The sequence below is a fragment of the Stenella coeruleoalba genome, assembly GCF_951394435.1.
Source record: "Stenella coeruleoalba genome assembly, chromosome: 6".
In the NCBI taxonomy this organism is placed as follows: Eukaryota; Metazoa; Chordata; class Mammalia; order Artiodactyla; family Delphinidae; genus Stenella; species Stenella coeruleoalba.
In genome coordinates, this window is record NC_137151.1 from 22,371,862 (window position 1) to 22,389,554 (window position 17,693).

The 17,693-nt window shown below is 43.5% G+C and overlaps 1 long non-coding RNA gene across 1 annotated transcript in view; it reads right to left on the bottom strand.

The window, feature by feature from the left end:
• Nucleotides 1–229: 229 nt before the first annotated feature.
• LOC307187927 overlaps nt 230–17,693 on the bottom strand; it is a 3,519,425-nt gene continuing 3,501,961 nt past the window's right edge. The window contains exon 9 of the long non-coding RNA XR_013828723.1: nt 230–311. This is a non-coding gene — a long non-coding RNA (uncharacterized lncRNA). The remainder of the gene's footprint in view (nt 312–17,693) is intronic.

Here is a 17,693-nt window from a genome sequence, read left to right on the forward strand (position 1 = left end):
GGAATTGCATTGAAAGCATAGGAAAAGAGGCAGAACGTCCACAATGATGCACATGGCCAAAAAGGGCGTATGCGTTTTTTCCTGAATATATTCAGGAAAAAACGCATACGCCCTTTTTGGCCAACCAAGCAAGCTTGCAAAGGAAATCTGCACTACAATGAAGTCTCACTTCCCCCCGGTCAAAAGGGCCATCTGAAAAAAGTGTAAAATCCAGAAAGGCAGGACAGGCCATGGAGAACTGGGAGCCTTGTTATGCTGATGGCCGGGATGTAAATTGCCAACAGACACTCGGGAGAAGTGTATGGTGTTTCCTGAAACATCTAAAAAACAAAGCAACAGAGCCTAGGGCACTGCCACTTATGGTCTTATAGCTTAGGGAAATTAAAATCAAAAAGACACAGCCACCCCAAAGTTTGGGACGCCTCTGTTTACAAGAACCTCGTTTACAGTACAAGTTCAACATCGCAGAAAGTGAAAAATGGATAAAGAAGTTGTGGTATTTACTTACAAAGCAATATCACTCAGCAATGAAATCTATGTCATCAGGCCCTTAGCATCACAATGAGTGGATTCAGGTATGATGATTCTAACTGAAATAAGTCACACAGAAAAAGAAACATCATAAGATATCAGTAATACACGGAATGTAAACTTGGCTACACAGGAACTGAATTACAGAACAGAACAGGGTCTCAAATTTAGAAAACCAACTTATGCTTGCTTAAGGGTAAAGGTGAGTTGGGGTGCTGCATAAAACCAGAGATTGAAATGAGCACAAATAAAGTTCCTTAAGTCAAATATGGAATAGACAAGAGCTACTCCTTGCTCAACGAAATGGACTCAACACCGCATATTAAACGCCTAAGAATGTACCTGACTAGTAAGTATCGTAAAACCTATGGATTGCTATGTCTCCAAAAGAGAATCAAGCATGTGTACAGGGGCATAAACGCAGCAGTGATAGGATTGGAGAGGTTCGGTGAGCAAATGAAGACCCTTTGAAGTCATATTGCATGGTACCCATTCCACGGGTCTCAACTCTCCAGGTTTAAGGTATTCTTCCTTCAGCTAAAACATGCATGTGGAACCCAAGTATGATCAACCATGTGAACGGGAGACGTGTTCAAATATGTCTCAGTTTTCCTCCCCTGGTACTCGGGTGCAACATTCCAGATGCTTTACTAACACTCTCCCCACTTGGAGAGTCAGCGCCTTTAACCTCCTGTTTGGCCCAGTTTGCAATTTCTGCGGAAGATGAACAGGAATAGCGAGAACAAATGAGAGGCTAGGTGGAGGTGTCTGGACGGGCAAATTTAACTCTCATTTCCCACCAGGAAGAGGAAATAACCAAAGGCTCAGCGTGCCGTACCGGAACCAGATTAGGGCCTGAAGCCATCCTGCGGTGTTGCGGCCAGGTCACAAGAAAGCGAGTTGAAGAAAGGAGCTCAGGGGCACTGTAATTCACAAACCTGCAGAGTTATAAATGACAGCTATCGTCCAAAAATAGACTGAAGTAAGGCTGCCAAGAGGACTTGAAAGCGGGGCAGAATTGCAGGAAACCGATTTCAGGAGGTAGACTGGAATTGCATTGAAAGCATAGGAAAAGAGGCAGAACGTCCACAATGATGCACTTGGCCAAAAAGGGCGTATGCGTTTTTTCCTGAATATATTCAGGAAAAAACGCATACGCCCTTTTTGGCCAACCAAGCAAGCTTGCAAAGGAAATCTGCACTACAATGAAGTCTCACTTCCCCCCGGTCAAAAGGGCCATCTGAAAAAAGTGTAAAATCCAGAAAGGCAGGACAGGCCATGGAGAACTGGGAGCCTTGTTATGCTGATGGGCGGGATGTAAATTGCCAACAGACACTCGGGAGAAGTGTATGGTGTTTCCTGAAACATCTAAAAAACAAAGCAACAGAGCCTAGGGCACTGCCACTTATGGTCTTATAGCTTAGGGAAATTAAAATCAAAAAGACACAGCCACCCCAAAGTTTGGGACGCCTCTGTTTACAAGAACCTCGTTTACAGTACAAGTTCAACATCGCAGAAAGTGAAAAATGGATAAAGAAGTTGTGGTATTTACTTACAAAGCAATATCACTCAGCAATGAAATCTATGTCATCAGGCCCTTAGCATCACAATGAGTGGATTCAGGTATGATGATTCTAACTGAAATAAGTCACACAGAAAAAGAAACATCATAAGATATCAGTAATACACGGAATGTAAACTTGGCTACACAGGAACTGAATTACAGAACAGAACAGGGTCTCAAATTTAGAAAACCAACTTATGCTTGCTTAAGGGGAAAGGTGAGTTGGGGTGCTGCATAAAACCAGAGATTGAAATGAGCACAGATAAAGTTCCTTAAGCCAAATATGGAATAGACAAGAGCTACTCCTTGCTCAACGAAATGGACTCAACACCGCATATTAAACGCCTAAGAATGTACCTGACTAGTAAGTATCTTAAAACCTATGGATTGCTATGTCTCCGAAAGAGAATCAAGCATGTGTACAGGGGCATAAACGTAGCAGTGATAGGATTGGAGAGGTTCGGTGAGCAAATGAAGACCCTTTGAAGTCATATTGCATGGTACCCATTCCACGGGTTTCAACTACCCAGGTTTAAGGTATTCTTCCTTCAGCTAAAACATGCATGTGGAACCCAAGTATGATCAACCATGTGAACGGGAGACGTGTTCAAATATGTCTCAGTTTTCCTCCCCTGGTACTCGGGTGCAACATTCCAGACGCTTTACTAACACTCTCCTCACTTGGAGAGTCAGCGCCTTTAACCTACTGTTTGGCCCAGTTTGCAATTTCTGCGGAAGATGAACAGGAATAAAAAACGCATACGCCCTTTTTGGCCAACCAAGCAAGCTTGCAAAGGAAATCTGCACTACAATGAAGTCTCACTTCCCCCCGGTCAAAAGGGCCATCTGAAAAAAGTGTAAAATCCAGAAAGGCAGGACAGGCCATGGAGAACTGGGAGCCTTGTTATGCTGATGGGCGGGATGTAAATTGCCAACAGACACTCGGGAGAAGTGTATGGTGTTTCCCGAAACATCTAAAAAACAAAGCAACAGAACCTAGGGCACTTCCACTTATGGTCCTATAGCTTAGGGAAATTAAAATCAAAAAGACACAGCCACCCCAAAGTTTGGGACGGCTCTGTTTACAAGAACCTCGTTTACAGTACAAGTTCAACATCGCAGAAAGTGAAAAATGGATAAAGAAGTTGTGGTATTTACTTACAAAGCAATATCACTCAGCAATGAAATCTGTGTCATCAGGCCCTTAGCAGCACAATGAGTGGATTCAGGTATGATGATTCTAACTGAAATAAGTCACACAGAAAAAGAAACATCATAAGATATCAGTAATACACGGAATGTAAACTTGGCTACACAGGAACTGAATTACAGAACAGAACAGGGTCTCAAATTTAGAAAACCAACTTATGCTTGCTTAAGGGTAAAGGTGAGTTGGGGTGCTGCATAAAACCAGAGATTGAAACGAGCACAGATAAAGTTCCTTAAGTCAAATATGGAATAGACAAGAGCTACTCCTTGCTCAACGAAATGGACTCAACACCGCATATTAAACGCCTAAGAATGTGCCTGACTAGTAAGTATCTTAAAACCTATGGATTGCTTTGTCTCCGAAAGAGAATCAAGCATGTGTACAGGGGCATAAACGCAGCAGTGATAGGATTGGAGAGGTTCGGTGAGCAAATGAAGACCCTTTGAAGTCATATTGCATGGTACCCATTACACGGGTCTTAACTCTCCAGGTTTAAGGTATTCTTCCTTCAGCTAAAACATGCATGTGGAACCCAAGTATGATCAACCATGTGAACGGGAGACGTGTTCAAATATGTCTCAGTTTTCCTCCCCTGGTACTCGGGTGCAACATTCCAGACGCTTTACTAACACTCTCCCCACTTGGAGAGTCAGCGCCTTTAACCTCCTGTTTGGCCCAGTTTGCAATTTCTGCGGAAGATGAACAGGAATAGCGAGAACCAATGAGAGACTAGCTGGAGGTGTCTGGACGGGCAAATTTAACTCTCATTTCCCACCAGGAAGAGGAAATAACCAAAGGCTCAGCGTGCCGTGCCGGAACCAGATTAGGGCCTGAAGCCATCCTGCGGTGTTGCGGCCAGGTCACAAGAAAGCAAGTTGAAGAAAGGAGCTCAGGGGCACTGTAATTCTCAAACCTGCAGAGTTATAAATGACAGCTATCGTCCAAAAATAGACTGAAGTAAGGCTGCCAAGAGGACTTGAAAGCGGGGCAGAATTGCAGGAAACCGATTTCAGGAGGTAGACTGAAATTGCATTGAAAGCATAGGAAAAGAGGCAGAACGTCCACAATGATGCACTTGGCCAAAAAGGGCGTATGCGTTTTTTCCTGAATATATTCAGGAAAAAACGCATACGCCCTTTTTGGCCAACCAAGCAAGCTTGCAAAGGAAATCTGCACTACAATGAAGTCTCACTTCCCCCCGGTCAAAAGGGCCATCTGAAAAAAGTGTAAAATCCAGAAAGGCAGGACAGGCCATGGAGAACTGGGAGCCTTGTTATGCTGATGGGCGGGATGTAAATTGCCAACAGACACTCGGGAGAAGTGTATGGTGTTTCCTGAAACATCTAAAAAACAAAGCAACAGAACCTAGGGCACTTCCACTTATGGTCCTATAGCTTAGGGAAATTAAAATCAAAAAGACACAGCCACCCCAAAGTTTGGAACGGCTCTGTTTACAAGAACCTCGTTTACAGTACAAGTTCAACATCGCAGAAAGTGAAAAATGGATAAAGAAGTTGTGGTATTCACTTACAAAGCAATATCACTCAGCAATGAAATCTATGTCATCAGGCCCTTAGCAGCACAATGAGTGGATTCAGGTATGATGATTCTAACTGAAATAAGTCACACAGAAAAAGAAACATCATAAGATATCAGTAATACACGGAATGTAAACTTGGCTACACAGGAACTGAATTACAGAACAGAACAGGGTCTCAAATTTAGAAAACCAACTTATGCTTGCTTAAGGGTAAAGGTGAGTTGGGGTGCTGCATAAACCAGAGATTGAAATGAGCACAGATAAAGTTCCTTAAGTCAAATATGGAATAGACAAGAGCTACTCCTTGCTCAACGAAATGGACTCAACACCGCATATTAAACGCCTAAGAATGTACCTGACTAGTAAGTATCTTAAAACCTATGGATTGCTATGTCTCCGAAAGAGAATCAAGCATGTGTACAGGGGCATAAACGCAGCAGTGATAGGATTGGAGAGGTTCGGTGAGCAAATGAAGACCCTTTGAAGTCATATTGCATGGTACCCATTCCACGGGTCTCAACTCTCCAAGTTTAAGGTATTCTTCCTTCAGCTAAAACATGCATGTGGAACCCAAGTATGATCAACCATGTGAACGGGAGACGTGTTCAAATATGTCTCAGTTTTCCTCCCCTGGTACTCGGGTGCAACATTCCAGACGCTTTACTAACACTCTCCCCACTTGGAGAGTCAGCGCCTTTAACCTCCTGTTTGGCCCACTTTGCAATTTCTGCGGAAGATGAACAGGAATAGCGAGAACCAATGAGAGACTAGCTGCAGGTGTCTGGACGGGCAAATTTAACTCTCATTTCCCACCAGGAAGAGGAAATAACCAAAGGCTCAGCGTGCCGTGCCGGAACCAGATTAGGGCCTGAAGCCATCCTGCGGTGTTGCGGCCAGGTCACAAGAAAGCAAGTTGAAGAAAGGAGCTCAGGGGCACTGTAATTCTCAAACCTGCAGAGTTATAAATGACAGCTATCGTCCAAAAATAGACTGAAGTAAGGCTGCCAAGAGGACTTGAAAGCGGGGCAGAATTGCAGGAAACCGATTTCAGGAGGTAGACTGGAATTGCATTGAAAGCATAGGAAAAGAGGCAGAACGTCCACAATGATGCACATGGCCAAAAAGGGCGTATGCGTTTTTTCCTGAATATATTCAGGAAAAAACACATACGCCCTTTTTGGCCAACCAAGCAAGCTTGCAAAGGAAATCTGCACTACACTGAAGTCTCACTTCCCCCCGGTCAAAAGGGCCATCTGAAAAAAGTGTAAAATCCAGAAAGGCAGGACAGGCCATGGAGAACTGGGAGCCCTGTTATGCTGATGGGCGGGATGTAAATTGCCAACAACCACTCAGGAGAAGTGTATGGTATTTCCTGAAACATCTAAAAAACAAAGCAACAGAACCTAGGGCACTTCCACTTATGGTCCTATAGCTTAGGGAAATTAAAATCAAAAAGACACAGCCACCCCAAAGTTTGGAACGGCTCTGTTTACAAGAACCTCGTTTACAGTACAAGTTCAACATCGCAGAAAGTGAAAAATGGATAAAGAAGTTGTGGTATTCACTTACAAAGCAATATCACTCAGCAATGAAATCTATGTCATCAGGCCCTTAGCAGCACAATGAGTGGATTCAGGTATGATGATTCTAACTGAAATAAGTCACACAGAAAAAGAAACATCATAAGATATCAGTAACACACGGAATGTAAACTTGGCTACACAGGAACTGAATTACAGAACAGAACAGGGTCTCAAATTTAGAAAACCAACTTATGCTTGCTTAAGGGTAAAGGTGAGTTGGGGTGCTGCATAAACCAGAGATTGAAATGAGCACAGATAAAGTTCCTTAAGTCAAATATGGAATAGACAAGAGCTACTCCTTGCTCAACGAAATGGACTCAACACCGCATATTAAACGCCTAAGAATGTACCTGACTAGTAAGTATCTTAAAACCTATGGATTGCTATGTCTCCGAAAGAGAATCAAGCATGTGTACAGGGGCATAAACGCAGCAGTGATAGGATTGGAGAGGTTCGGTGAGCAAATGAAGACCCTTTGAAGTCATATTGCATGGTACCCATTCCACGGGTCTCAACTCTCCAGGTTTAAGGTATTTTTCCTTCAGCTAAAACATGCATGTGCAACCCAAGTATGATCAACCATGTGAATGGGAGACGTGTTCAAATATGTCTCAGTTTTCCTCCCCTGGTACTCGGGTGCAACATTCCAGACGCTTTACTAACACTCTCCCCACTTGGAGAGTCAGCGCCTTTAACCTCCTGTTTGGCCCAGTTTGCAATTTCTGCGGAAGATGAACAGGAATAGCGAGAACCAATGAGAGACTAGCTGGAGGTGTCTGGACGGGCAAATTTAACTCTCATTTCCCAACAGGAAGAGGAAATAACCAAAGGCTCAGCGTGCCGGGCCGGAACCAGATTAGGGCCTGAAGCCATCCTGCGGTGTTGCGGCCAGGTCACAAGAAAGCGAGTTGAAGAAAGGAGCTCAGGGGCACTGTAATTCTCAAACCTGCAGAGTTATAAATGACAGCTATCGTCCAAAAATAGACTGAAGTAAGGCTGCCAAGAGGACTTGAAAGCGGGGCAGAATCGCAGGAAACCGATTTCAGGAGGTAGACTGGAATTGCATTGAAAGCATAGGAAAAGAGGCAGAACGTCCACAATGATGCACTTGGCCAAAAAGGGCGTATGCGTTTTTTCCTGAATATATTCAGGAAAAAACGCATACGCCCTTTTTGGCCAACCAAGCAAGCTTGCAAAGGAAATCTGCACTACAATGAAGTCTCACTTCCCCCCGGTCAAAAGGGCCATCTGAAAAAAGTGTAAAATCCAGAAAGGCAGGACAGGCCATGGAGAACTGGGAGCCTTGTTATGCTGATGGGCGGGATGTAAATTGCCAACAGACACTCGGGAGAAGTGTATGGTGTTTCCTGAAACATCTAAAAAACAAAGCAACAGAGCCTAGGGCACTGCCACTTATGGTCTTATAGCTTAGGGAAATTAAAATCAAAAAGACACAGCCACCCCAAAGTTTGGGACGCCTCTGTTTACAAGAACCTCGTTTACAGTACAAGTTCAACATCGCAGAAAGTGAAAAATGGATAAAGAAGTTGTGGTATTTACTTACAAAGCAATATCACTCAGCAATGAAATCTATGTCATCAGGCCCTTAGCATCACAATGAGTGGATTCAGGTATGATGATTCTAACTGAAATAAGTCACACAGAAAAAGAAACATCATAAGATATCAGTAATATACGGAGTGTAAACTTGGCTACACAGGAACTGAATTACAGAACAGAACAGGGTCTCAAATTTAGAAAACCAACTTATGCTTGCTTAAGGGTAAAGGTGAGTTGGGGTGCTGCATAAAACCAGAGATTGAAATGAGCACAGATAAAGTTCCTTAAGTCAAATATGGAATAGACAAGAGCTACTCCTTGCTCAACGAAATGGACTCAACACCGCATATTAAACGCCTAAGAATGTACCTGACTAGTAAGTATCTTAAAACCTATGGATTGCTATGTCTCCGAAAGAGAATCAAGCATGTGTACAGGGGCATAAACGCAGCAGTGATAGGATTGGAGAGGTTCGGTGAGCAAATGAAGACCCTTTGAAGTCATATTGCATGGTACCCATTCCACGGGTCTCAACTCTCCAGGTTTAAGGTATTCTTCCTTCAGCTAAAACATGCATGTGGAACCCAAGTATGATCAACCATGTGAACAGGAGACGTGTTCAAATATGTCTCAGTTTTCCTCCCCTGGTACTCGGGTGCAACATTCCAGACGCTTTACTAACACTCTCCTCACTTGGAGAGTCAGCGCCTTTAACATACTGTTTGGCCCAGTTTGCAATTTCTGCGGAAGATGAACAGGAATAAAAAACGCATACGCCCTTTTTGGCCAACCAAGCAAGCTTGCAAAGGAAATCTGCACTACAATGAAGTCTCACTTCCCCCCGGTCAAAAGGGCCATCTGAAAAAAGTGTAAAATCCAGAAAGGCAGGACAGGCCATGGAGAACTGGGAGCCTTGTTATGCTGATGGGTGGGATGTAAATTGCCAATAGACACTCGGGAGAAGTGTATGGTGTTTCCTGAAACATCTAGAAAACAAAGCAACAGAACCAAGTGCACTTCCACTTATGGTCCTATAGCTTAGGGAAATTAAAATCAAAAAGACACAGCCACCCCAAAGTTTGGAACGGCTCTGTTTACAAGAACCTCGTTTACAGTACAAGTTCAACATCGCAGAAAGTGAAAAATGGATAAAGAAGTTGTGGTATTTACTTACAAAGCAATATCACTCAGCAATGAAATCTGTGTCATCAGGCCCTTAGCAGCACAATGAGTGGATTCAGGTATGATGATTCTAACTGAAGTAAGTCACACAGAAAAAGAAACATCATAAGATATCAGTAATACACGGAATGGAAACTTGGCTACACAGGAACTGAATTACAGAACAGAACAGGGTCTCAAATTTAGAAAACCAACTATGCTTGCTTAAGGATAAAGGTGAGTTGGGGTGCTGCATAAAACCAGAGATTGAAATGAGCACAGATAAAGTTCCTTAAGTCAAATATGGAATAGACAAGAGCTACTCCTTGCTCAACGAAATGGACTCAACACCGCATATTAAACGCCTAAGAATGTGCCTGACTAGTAAGTATCTTAAAACCTATGGATTGCTATGTCTCCGAAAGAGAATCAAGCATGTGTACAGGGGCATAAACGCAGCAGTGATAGGATTGGAGAGGTTCGGTGAGCAAATGAAGACCCTTTGAAGTCATATTGCATGGTACCCATTCCACGGGTCTCAACTCTCCAGGTTTAAGGTATTCTTCCTTCAGCTAAAACATGCATGTGGAACCCAAGTATGATCAACCATGTGAACGGGAGACGTGTTCAAATAGGTCTCAGTTTTCCTCCCCTGGTACTCAGGTGCAACATTCCAGACGCTTTACTAACACTCTCCCCACTTGGAGAGTCAGCGCCTTTAACCTCCTGTTCGGCCCAGTTTGCAATTTCTGCGGAAGATGAACAGGAATAGCGAGAACCAATGAGAGACTAGCTGGAGGTGTCTGGACGGGCAAATTTAACTCTCATTTCCCACCAGGAAGAGGAAATAACCAAAGGCTCAGCGTGCCGTGCCGGAACCAGATTAGGGCCTGAAGCCATCCTGCGGTGTTGCGGCCAGGTCACAAGAAAGCAAGTTGAAGAAAGGAGCTCAGGGGCACTGTAATTCTCAAACCTGCAGAGTTATAAATAACAGCTATCATCCAAAAATAGACTGAAGTAAGGCTGCCAAGAGGACTTGAAAGCGGGGCAGAATTGCAGGAAATCGATTTCAGGAGGTAGACTGGAATTGCATTGAAAGCATAGGAAAAGAGGCAGAACGTCCACAATGATGCACTTGGCCAAAAAGGGCGTATGCGTTTTTTCCTGAATATATTCAGGAAAAAACGCATACGCCCTTTTTGGCCAACCAAGCAAGCTTGCAAAGGAAATCTGCACTACAATGAAGTCTCACTTCCCCCCGGTCAAAAGGGCCATCTGAAAACAGTGTAAAATCCAGAAAGGCAGGACAGGCCATGGAGAACTGGGAGCCTTGTTATGCTGATGGGCGGGATGTAAATTGCCAACAACCACTCGGGAGAAGTGTATGGTGTTTCCTGAAACATCTAAAAAACAAAGCAACAGAACCTAGGGCACTTCCACTTATGGTCCTATAGCTTAGGGAAATTAAAATCAAAAAGACACAGCCACCCCAAAGTTTGGAACGGCTCTGTTTACAAGAACCTCGTTTACAGTACAAGTTCAACATCGCAGAAAGTGAAAAATGGATAAAGAAGTTGTGGTATTTACTTACAAAGCAATATCACTCAGCAATGAAATCTATGTCATCAGGCCCTTAGCAGCACAATGAGTGGATTCAGGTATGATGATTCTAACTGAAATAAGTCACACAGAAAAAGAAACATCATAAGATATCAGTAATACACGGAATGTAAACTTGGCTACACAGGAACTGAATTACAGAACAGAACAGGGTCTCAAATTTAGAAAACCAACTTATGCTTGCTTAAGGGTAAAGGTGAGTTGGGGTGCTGCATAAACCAGAGATTGAAATGAGCACAGATAAAGTTCCTTAAGTCAAATATGGAATAGACAAGAGCTACTCCTTGCTCAACGAAATGGACTCAACACCGCATATTAAACGCCTAAGAATGTAACTGACTAGTAAGTATCTTAAAACCTATGGATTGCTATGTCTCCGAAAGAGAATCAAGCATGTGTACAGGGGCATAAACGCAGCAGTGATAGGATTGGAGAGGTTCGGTGAGCAAATGAAGACCCTTTGAAGTCATATTGCATGGTACCCATTCCACGGGTCTCAACTCTCCAGGTTTAAGGTATTCTTCCTTCAGCTAAAACATGCATGTGGAACCCAAGTATGATCAACCATGTGAACGGGAGACGTGTTCAAATATGTCTCAGTTTTCCTCCCCTGGTACTCGGGTGCAACATTCCAGACGCTTTACTAACACTCTCCCCACTTGGAGAGTCAGCGCCTTTAACCTCCTGTTTGGCCCAGTTTGCAATTTCTGCGGAAGATGAACAGGAATAGCGAGAACCAATGAGAGACTAGCTGGAGGTGTCTGGACGGGCAAATTTAACTCTCATTTCCCACCAGGAAGAGGAAATAACCAAAGGCTCAGCGTGCCGTGCCGGAACCAGATTAGGGCCTGAAGCCATCCTGCGGTGTTGCGGCCAGGTCACAAGAAAGCGAGTTGAAGAAAGGAGCTCAGGGGCACTGTAATTCTCAAACCTGCAGAGTTATAAATGACAGCTATCGTCCAAAAATAGACTGAAGTAAGGCTGCCAAGAGGACTTGAAAGCGGGGCAGAATTGCAGGAAACCGATTTCAGGAGGTAGACTGGAATTGCATTGAAAGCAAGGGAAAAGAGGCAGAACGTCCACAATGATGCACTTGGCCAAAAAGGGCGTATGCGTTTTTTCCTGAATATATTCAGGAAAAAACGCATACGCCCTTTTTGGCCAACCAAGCAAGCTTGCAAAGGAAATCTGCACTACAATGAAGTCTCACTTCCCCCCGGTCAAAAGGGCCATCTGAAAAAAGTGTAAAATCCAGAAAGGCAGGACAGGCCATGGAGAACTGGGAGCCTTGTTATGCTGATGGGCGGGATGTAAATTGCCAACAGACACTCGGGAGAAGTGTATGGTGTTTCCTGAAACATCTAAAAAACAAAGCAACAGAGCCTAGGGCACTGCCACTTATGGTCTTATAGCTTAGGGAAATTAAAATCAAAAAGACACAGCCACCCCAAAGTTTGGGACGCCTCTGTTTACAAGAACCTCGTTTACAGTACAAGTTCAACATCGCAGAAAGTGAAAAATGGATAAAGAAGTTGTGGTATTTACATACAAAGCAATATCACTCAGCAATGAAATCTATGTCATCAGGCCCTTAGCATCACAATGAGTGGATTCAGGTATGATGATTCTAACTGAAATAAGTCACACAGAAAAAGAAACATCATAAGATATCAGTAATACACGGAATGTAAACTTGGCTACACAGGAACTGAATTACAGAACAGAACAGGGTCTCAAATTTAGAAAACCAACTTATGCTTGCTTAAGGGTAAAGGTGAGTTGGGGTGCTGCATAAAACCAGAGATTGAAATGAGCACAGATAAAGTTCCTTAAGTCAAATATGGAATAGACAAGAGCTACTCCTTGCTCAACGAAATGGACTCAACACCGCATATTAAACGCCTAAGAATGTACCTGACTAGTAAGTATCTTAAAACCTATGGATTGCTATGTCTCCGAAAGAGAATCAAGCATGTGTACAGGGGCATAAACGCAGCAGTGATAGGATTGGAGAGGTTCGGTGAGCAAATGAAGACCCTTTGAAGTCATATTGCATGGTACCCATTCCACGGGTCTCAACTCTCCAGGTTTAAGGTATTCTTCCTTCAGCTAAAACATGCATGTGGAACCCAAGTATGATCAACCATGTGAGCGGGAGACGTGTTCAAATATGTCTCAGTTTTCCTCCCCTGGTACTCGGGTGCAACATTCCAGACGCTTTACTAACACTCTCCTCACTTGGAGAGTCAGCGCCTTTAACATACTGTTTGGCCCAGTTTGCAATTTCTGCGGAAGATGAACAGGAATAAAAAACGCATACGCCCTTTTTGGCCAACCAAGCAAGCTTGCAAAGGAAATCTGCACTACAATGAAGTCTCACTTCCCCCCGGTCAAAAGGGCCATCTGAAAAAAGTGTAAAATCCAGAAAGGCAGGACAGGCCATGGAGAACTGGGAGCCTTGTTATGCTGATGGGTGGGATGTAAATTGCCAATAGACACTCGGGAGAAGTGTATGGTGTTTCCTGAAACATCTAGAAAACAAAGCAACAGAACCTAGTGCACTTCCACTTATGGTCCTATAGCTTAGGGAAATTAAAATCAAAAAGACACAGCCACCCCAAAGTTTGGAACGGCTCTGTTTACAAGAACCTCGTTTACAGTACAAGTTCAACATCGCAGAAAGTGAAAAATGGATAAAGAAGTTGTGGTATTTACTTACAAAGCAATATCACGCAGCAATGAAATCTGTGTCATCAGGCCCTTAGCAGCACAATGAGTGGATTCAGGTATGATGATTCTAACTGAAGTAAGTCACACAGAAAAAGAAACATCATAAGATATCAGTAATACACGGAATGTAAACTTGGCTACACAGGAACTGAATTACAGAACAGAACAGGGTCTCAAATTTAGAAAACCAACTTATGCTTGCTTAAGGGTAAAGGTGAGTTGGGGTGCTGCATAAACCAGAGATTGAAATGAGCACAGATAAAGTTCCTTAAGTCAAATATGGAATAGACAAGAGCTACTCCTTGCTCAACGAAATGGACTCAACACCGCATATTAAACGCCTAAGAATGTACCTGACTAGTAAGTATCTTAAAACCTATGGATTGCTATGTCTCCGAAAGAGAATCAAGCATGTGTACAGGGGCATAAACGCAGCAGTGATAGGATTGGAGAGGTTCGGTGAGCAAATGAAGACCCTTTGAAGTCATATTGCATGGTACCCATTCCACGGGTCTCAACTCTCCAGGTTTAAGGTATTTTTCCTTCAGCTAAAACATGCATGTGCAACCCAAGTATGATCAACCATGTGAACGGCAGACGTGTTCAAATATGTCTCAGTTTTCCTCCCCTGGTACTCAGGTGCAACATTCCAGACGCTTTACTAACACTCTCCCCACTTGGAGAGTCAGCGCCTTTAACCTCCTGTTCGGCCCAGTTTGCAATTTCTGCGGAAGATGAACAGGAATAGCGAGAACCAATGAGAGACTAGCTGGAGGTGTCTGGACGGGCAAATTTAACTCTCATTTCCCACCAGGAAGAGGAAATAACCAAAGGCTCAGCGTGCCGTGCCGGAACCAGATTAGGGCCTGAAGCCATCCTGCGGTGTTGCGGCCAGGTCACAAGAAAGCGAGTTGAAGAAAGGAGCTCAGGGGCACTGTAATTCACAAACCTGCAGAGTTATAAATGACAGCTATCGTCCAAAAATAGACTGAAGTAAGGCTGCCAAGAGGACTTGAAAGCGGGGCAGAATTGCAGGAAATCGATTTCAGGAGGTAGACTGGAATTGCATTGAAAGCATAGGAAAAGAGGCAGAACGTCCACAATGATGCACTTGGCCAAAAAGGGCGTATGCGTTTTTTCCTGAAATATTCAGGAAAAAACGCATACGCCCTTTTTGGCCAACCAAGCAAGCTTGCAAAGGAAATCTGCACTACAATGAACTCTCACTTCCCACCGGTCAAAAGGGCCATCTGAAAAAAGTGTAAAATCCAGAAAGGCAGGACAGGCCATGGAGAACTGGGAGCCTTGTTATGCTGATGGGCGGGATGTAAATTGCCAACAACCACTCGGGAGAAGTGTATGGTGTTTCCTGAAACATCTAAAAAACAAAGCAACAGAACCTAGGGCACTTCCACTTATGGTCCTATAGCTTAGGGAAATTAAAATCAAAAAGACACAGCCACCCCAAAGTTTGGAACGGCTCTGTTTACAAGAACCTCGTTTACAGTACAAGTTCAACATCGCAGAAAGTGAAAAATGGATAAAGAAGTTGTGGTATTTACTTACAAAGCAATATCACTCAGCAATGAAATCTGTGTCATCAGGCCCTTAGCAGCACAATGAGTGGATTCAGGTATGATGATTCTAACTGAAATAAGTCACACAGAAAAAGAAACATCATAAGATATCAGTAATACACGGAATGTAAACTTGGCTACACAGGAACTGAATTACAGAACAGAACAGGGTCTCAAATTTAGAAAACCAACTTATTCTTGCTTAAGGGTAAAGGTGAGTTAGGGTGCAGCATAAAACCAGAGACTGAAATGAGCACAGATAAAGTTCCTTAAGCCAAATATGGAATAGACAAGAGCTACTCCTTGCTCAACGAAATGGACTCAACACCGCATATTAAACGCCTAAGAATGTACCTGACTAGTAAGTATCGTAAAACCTATGGATTGCTATGTCTCCAAAAGAGAATCAAGCATGTGTACAGGGGCATAAACGCAGCAGTGATAGGATTGGAGAGGTTCGGTGAGCAAATGAAGACCCTTTGAAGTCATATTGCATGGTACCCATTACACGGGTCTCAACTCTCCAGGTTTAAGGTATTCTTCCTTCAGCTAAAACATGCATGTGGAACGCAAGTATGATCAACCATGTGAACGGGAGACGTGTTCAAATATGTCTCAGTTTTCCTCCCCTGGTACTCGGGTGCAACATTCCAGACGCTTTACTAACACTCTCCTCACTTGGAGAGTCAGCGCCTTAAACCTCCTGTTTGTCCCAGTTTGCAATTTCTGCGGAAGATGAACAGGAATAAAAAACGCATACGCCCTTTTTGGCCAACCAAGCAAGCTTGCAAAGGAAATCTGCACTACAATGAAGTCTCACTTCCCCCCGGTCAAAAGGGCCATCTGAAAAAAGTGTAAAATCCAGAAAGGCAGGACAGGCCATGGAGAACTGGGAGCCTTGTTATGCTGATGGGCGGGATGTAAATTGCCAACAGACACTCGGGAGAAGTGTATGGTGTTTCCTGAAACATCTAAAAAACAAAGCAACAGAACCTAGGGCACTTCCACTTATGGTCCTTTAGCTTAGGGAAATTAAAATCAAAAAGACACAGCCACCGCAAAGTTTGGAACGGCTCTGTTTACAAGAACCTCGTTTACAGTACAAGTTCAACATCGCAGAAAGTGAAAAATGGATAAAGAAGTTGTGGTATTCACTTACAAAGCAATATCACTCAGCAATGAAATCTATGTCATCAGGCCGTTAGCAGCACAATGAGTGGATTCAGGTATGATGATTCTAACTGAAATAAGTCACACAGAAAAAGAAACATCATAAGATATCAGTAATACACGGAATGGAAACTTGGCTACACAGGAACAGAATTACAGAACAGAACAGGGTCTCAAATTTAGAAAAACAACTTATGCTTGCTTAAGGGTAAAGGTGAGTTGGGGTGCTGCATAAAACCAGAGATTGAAATGAGCACAGATAAAGTTCCTTAAGCCAAATATGGAATAGACTAGAGCTACTCCTTGCTCAACGAAATGGACTCAACACCGCATATTAAACGCCTAAGAATGTACCTGACTTGTAAGTATCTTAAAACCTATGGATAGCTATGTCTCCAAAAGAGAATCAAGCATGTGTACAGGGGCATAAACGCAGCAGTGATAAGATTGGAGAGGTTCGGTGAGCAAATGAAGACCCTTTGAAGTCATATTGCATGGTACCCATTCCACGGGTTTCAACTACCCAGGTTTAAGGTATTCTTCCTTCAGCTAAAACATGCATGTGGAACCTAGAGTATGATCAACCATGTGATCGGGAGACGTGTTCAAATATGTCTCAGTTTTCCTCCCCTGGTACTCGGGTGCAACATTCCAGACGCTTTACTAACACTCTCCCCACTTGGAGAGTCAGCGCCTTTAACCTCCTGTTTGGCCCACTTTGCAATTTCTGCGGAAGATGAACAGGAATAGCGAGAACCAATGAGAGGGTAGCTGGAGGTGTCTGGACGGGCAAATTTAACTCTCATTTCCCACCAGGAAGAGGAAATAACCAAAGGCTCAGCGTGCCGTACCGGAACCAGATTAGAGCCTGAAGCCATCCTGCGGTGTTGCGGCCAGCTCAAAAGAAAGCGAGTTGAAGAAAGGAGCTCAGGGGCACTGTAATTCACAAACCTGCAGAGTTATAAATGACAGCTATCGTCCAAAAATAGACTGAAGTAAGGCTGCCAAGAGGACTTGAAAGCGGGGCAGAATTGCAGGAAACCGATTTCAGGAGGTAGACTGGAATTGCATTGAAAGCATAGGAAAAGAGGCAGAACGTCCACAATGATGCACTTGGCCAAAAAGGGCGTATGCGTTTTTTCCTGAATATATTCAGGAAAAAACGCATACGCCCTTTTTGGCCAACCAAGCAAGCTTGCAAAGGAAATCTGCACTACAATGAAGTCTCACTTCCCCCCGGTCAAAAGGGCCATCTGAAAAAAGTGTAAAATCCAGAAAGGCAGGACAGGCCATGGAGAACTGGGAGCCTTGTTATGCTGATGGGCGGGATGTAAATTGCCAACAACCACTCGGGAGAAGTGTATGGTGTTTCCTGAAACATCTAAAAAACAAAGCAACAGAACCTAGGGCACTTCCACTTATGGTCCTATAGCTTAGGGAAATTAAA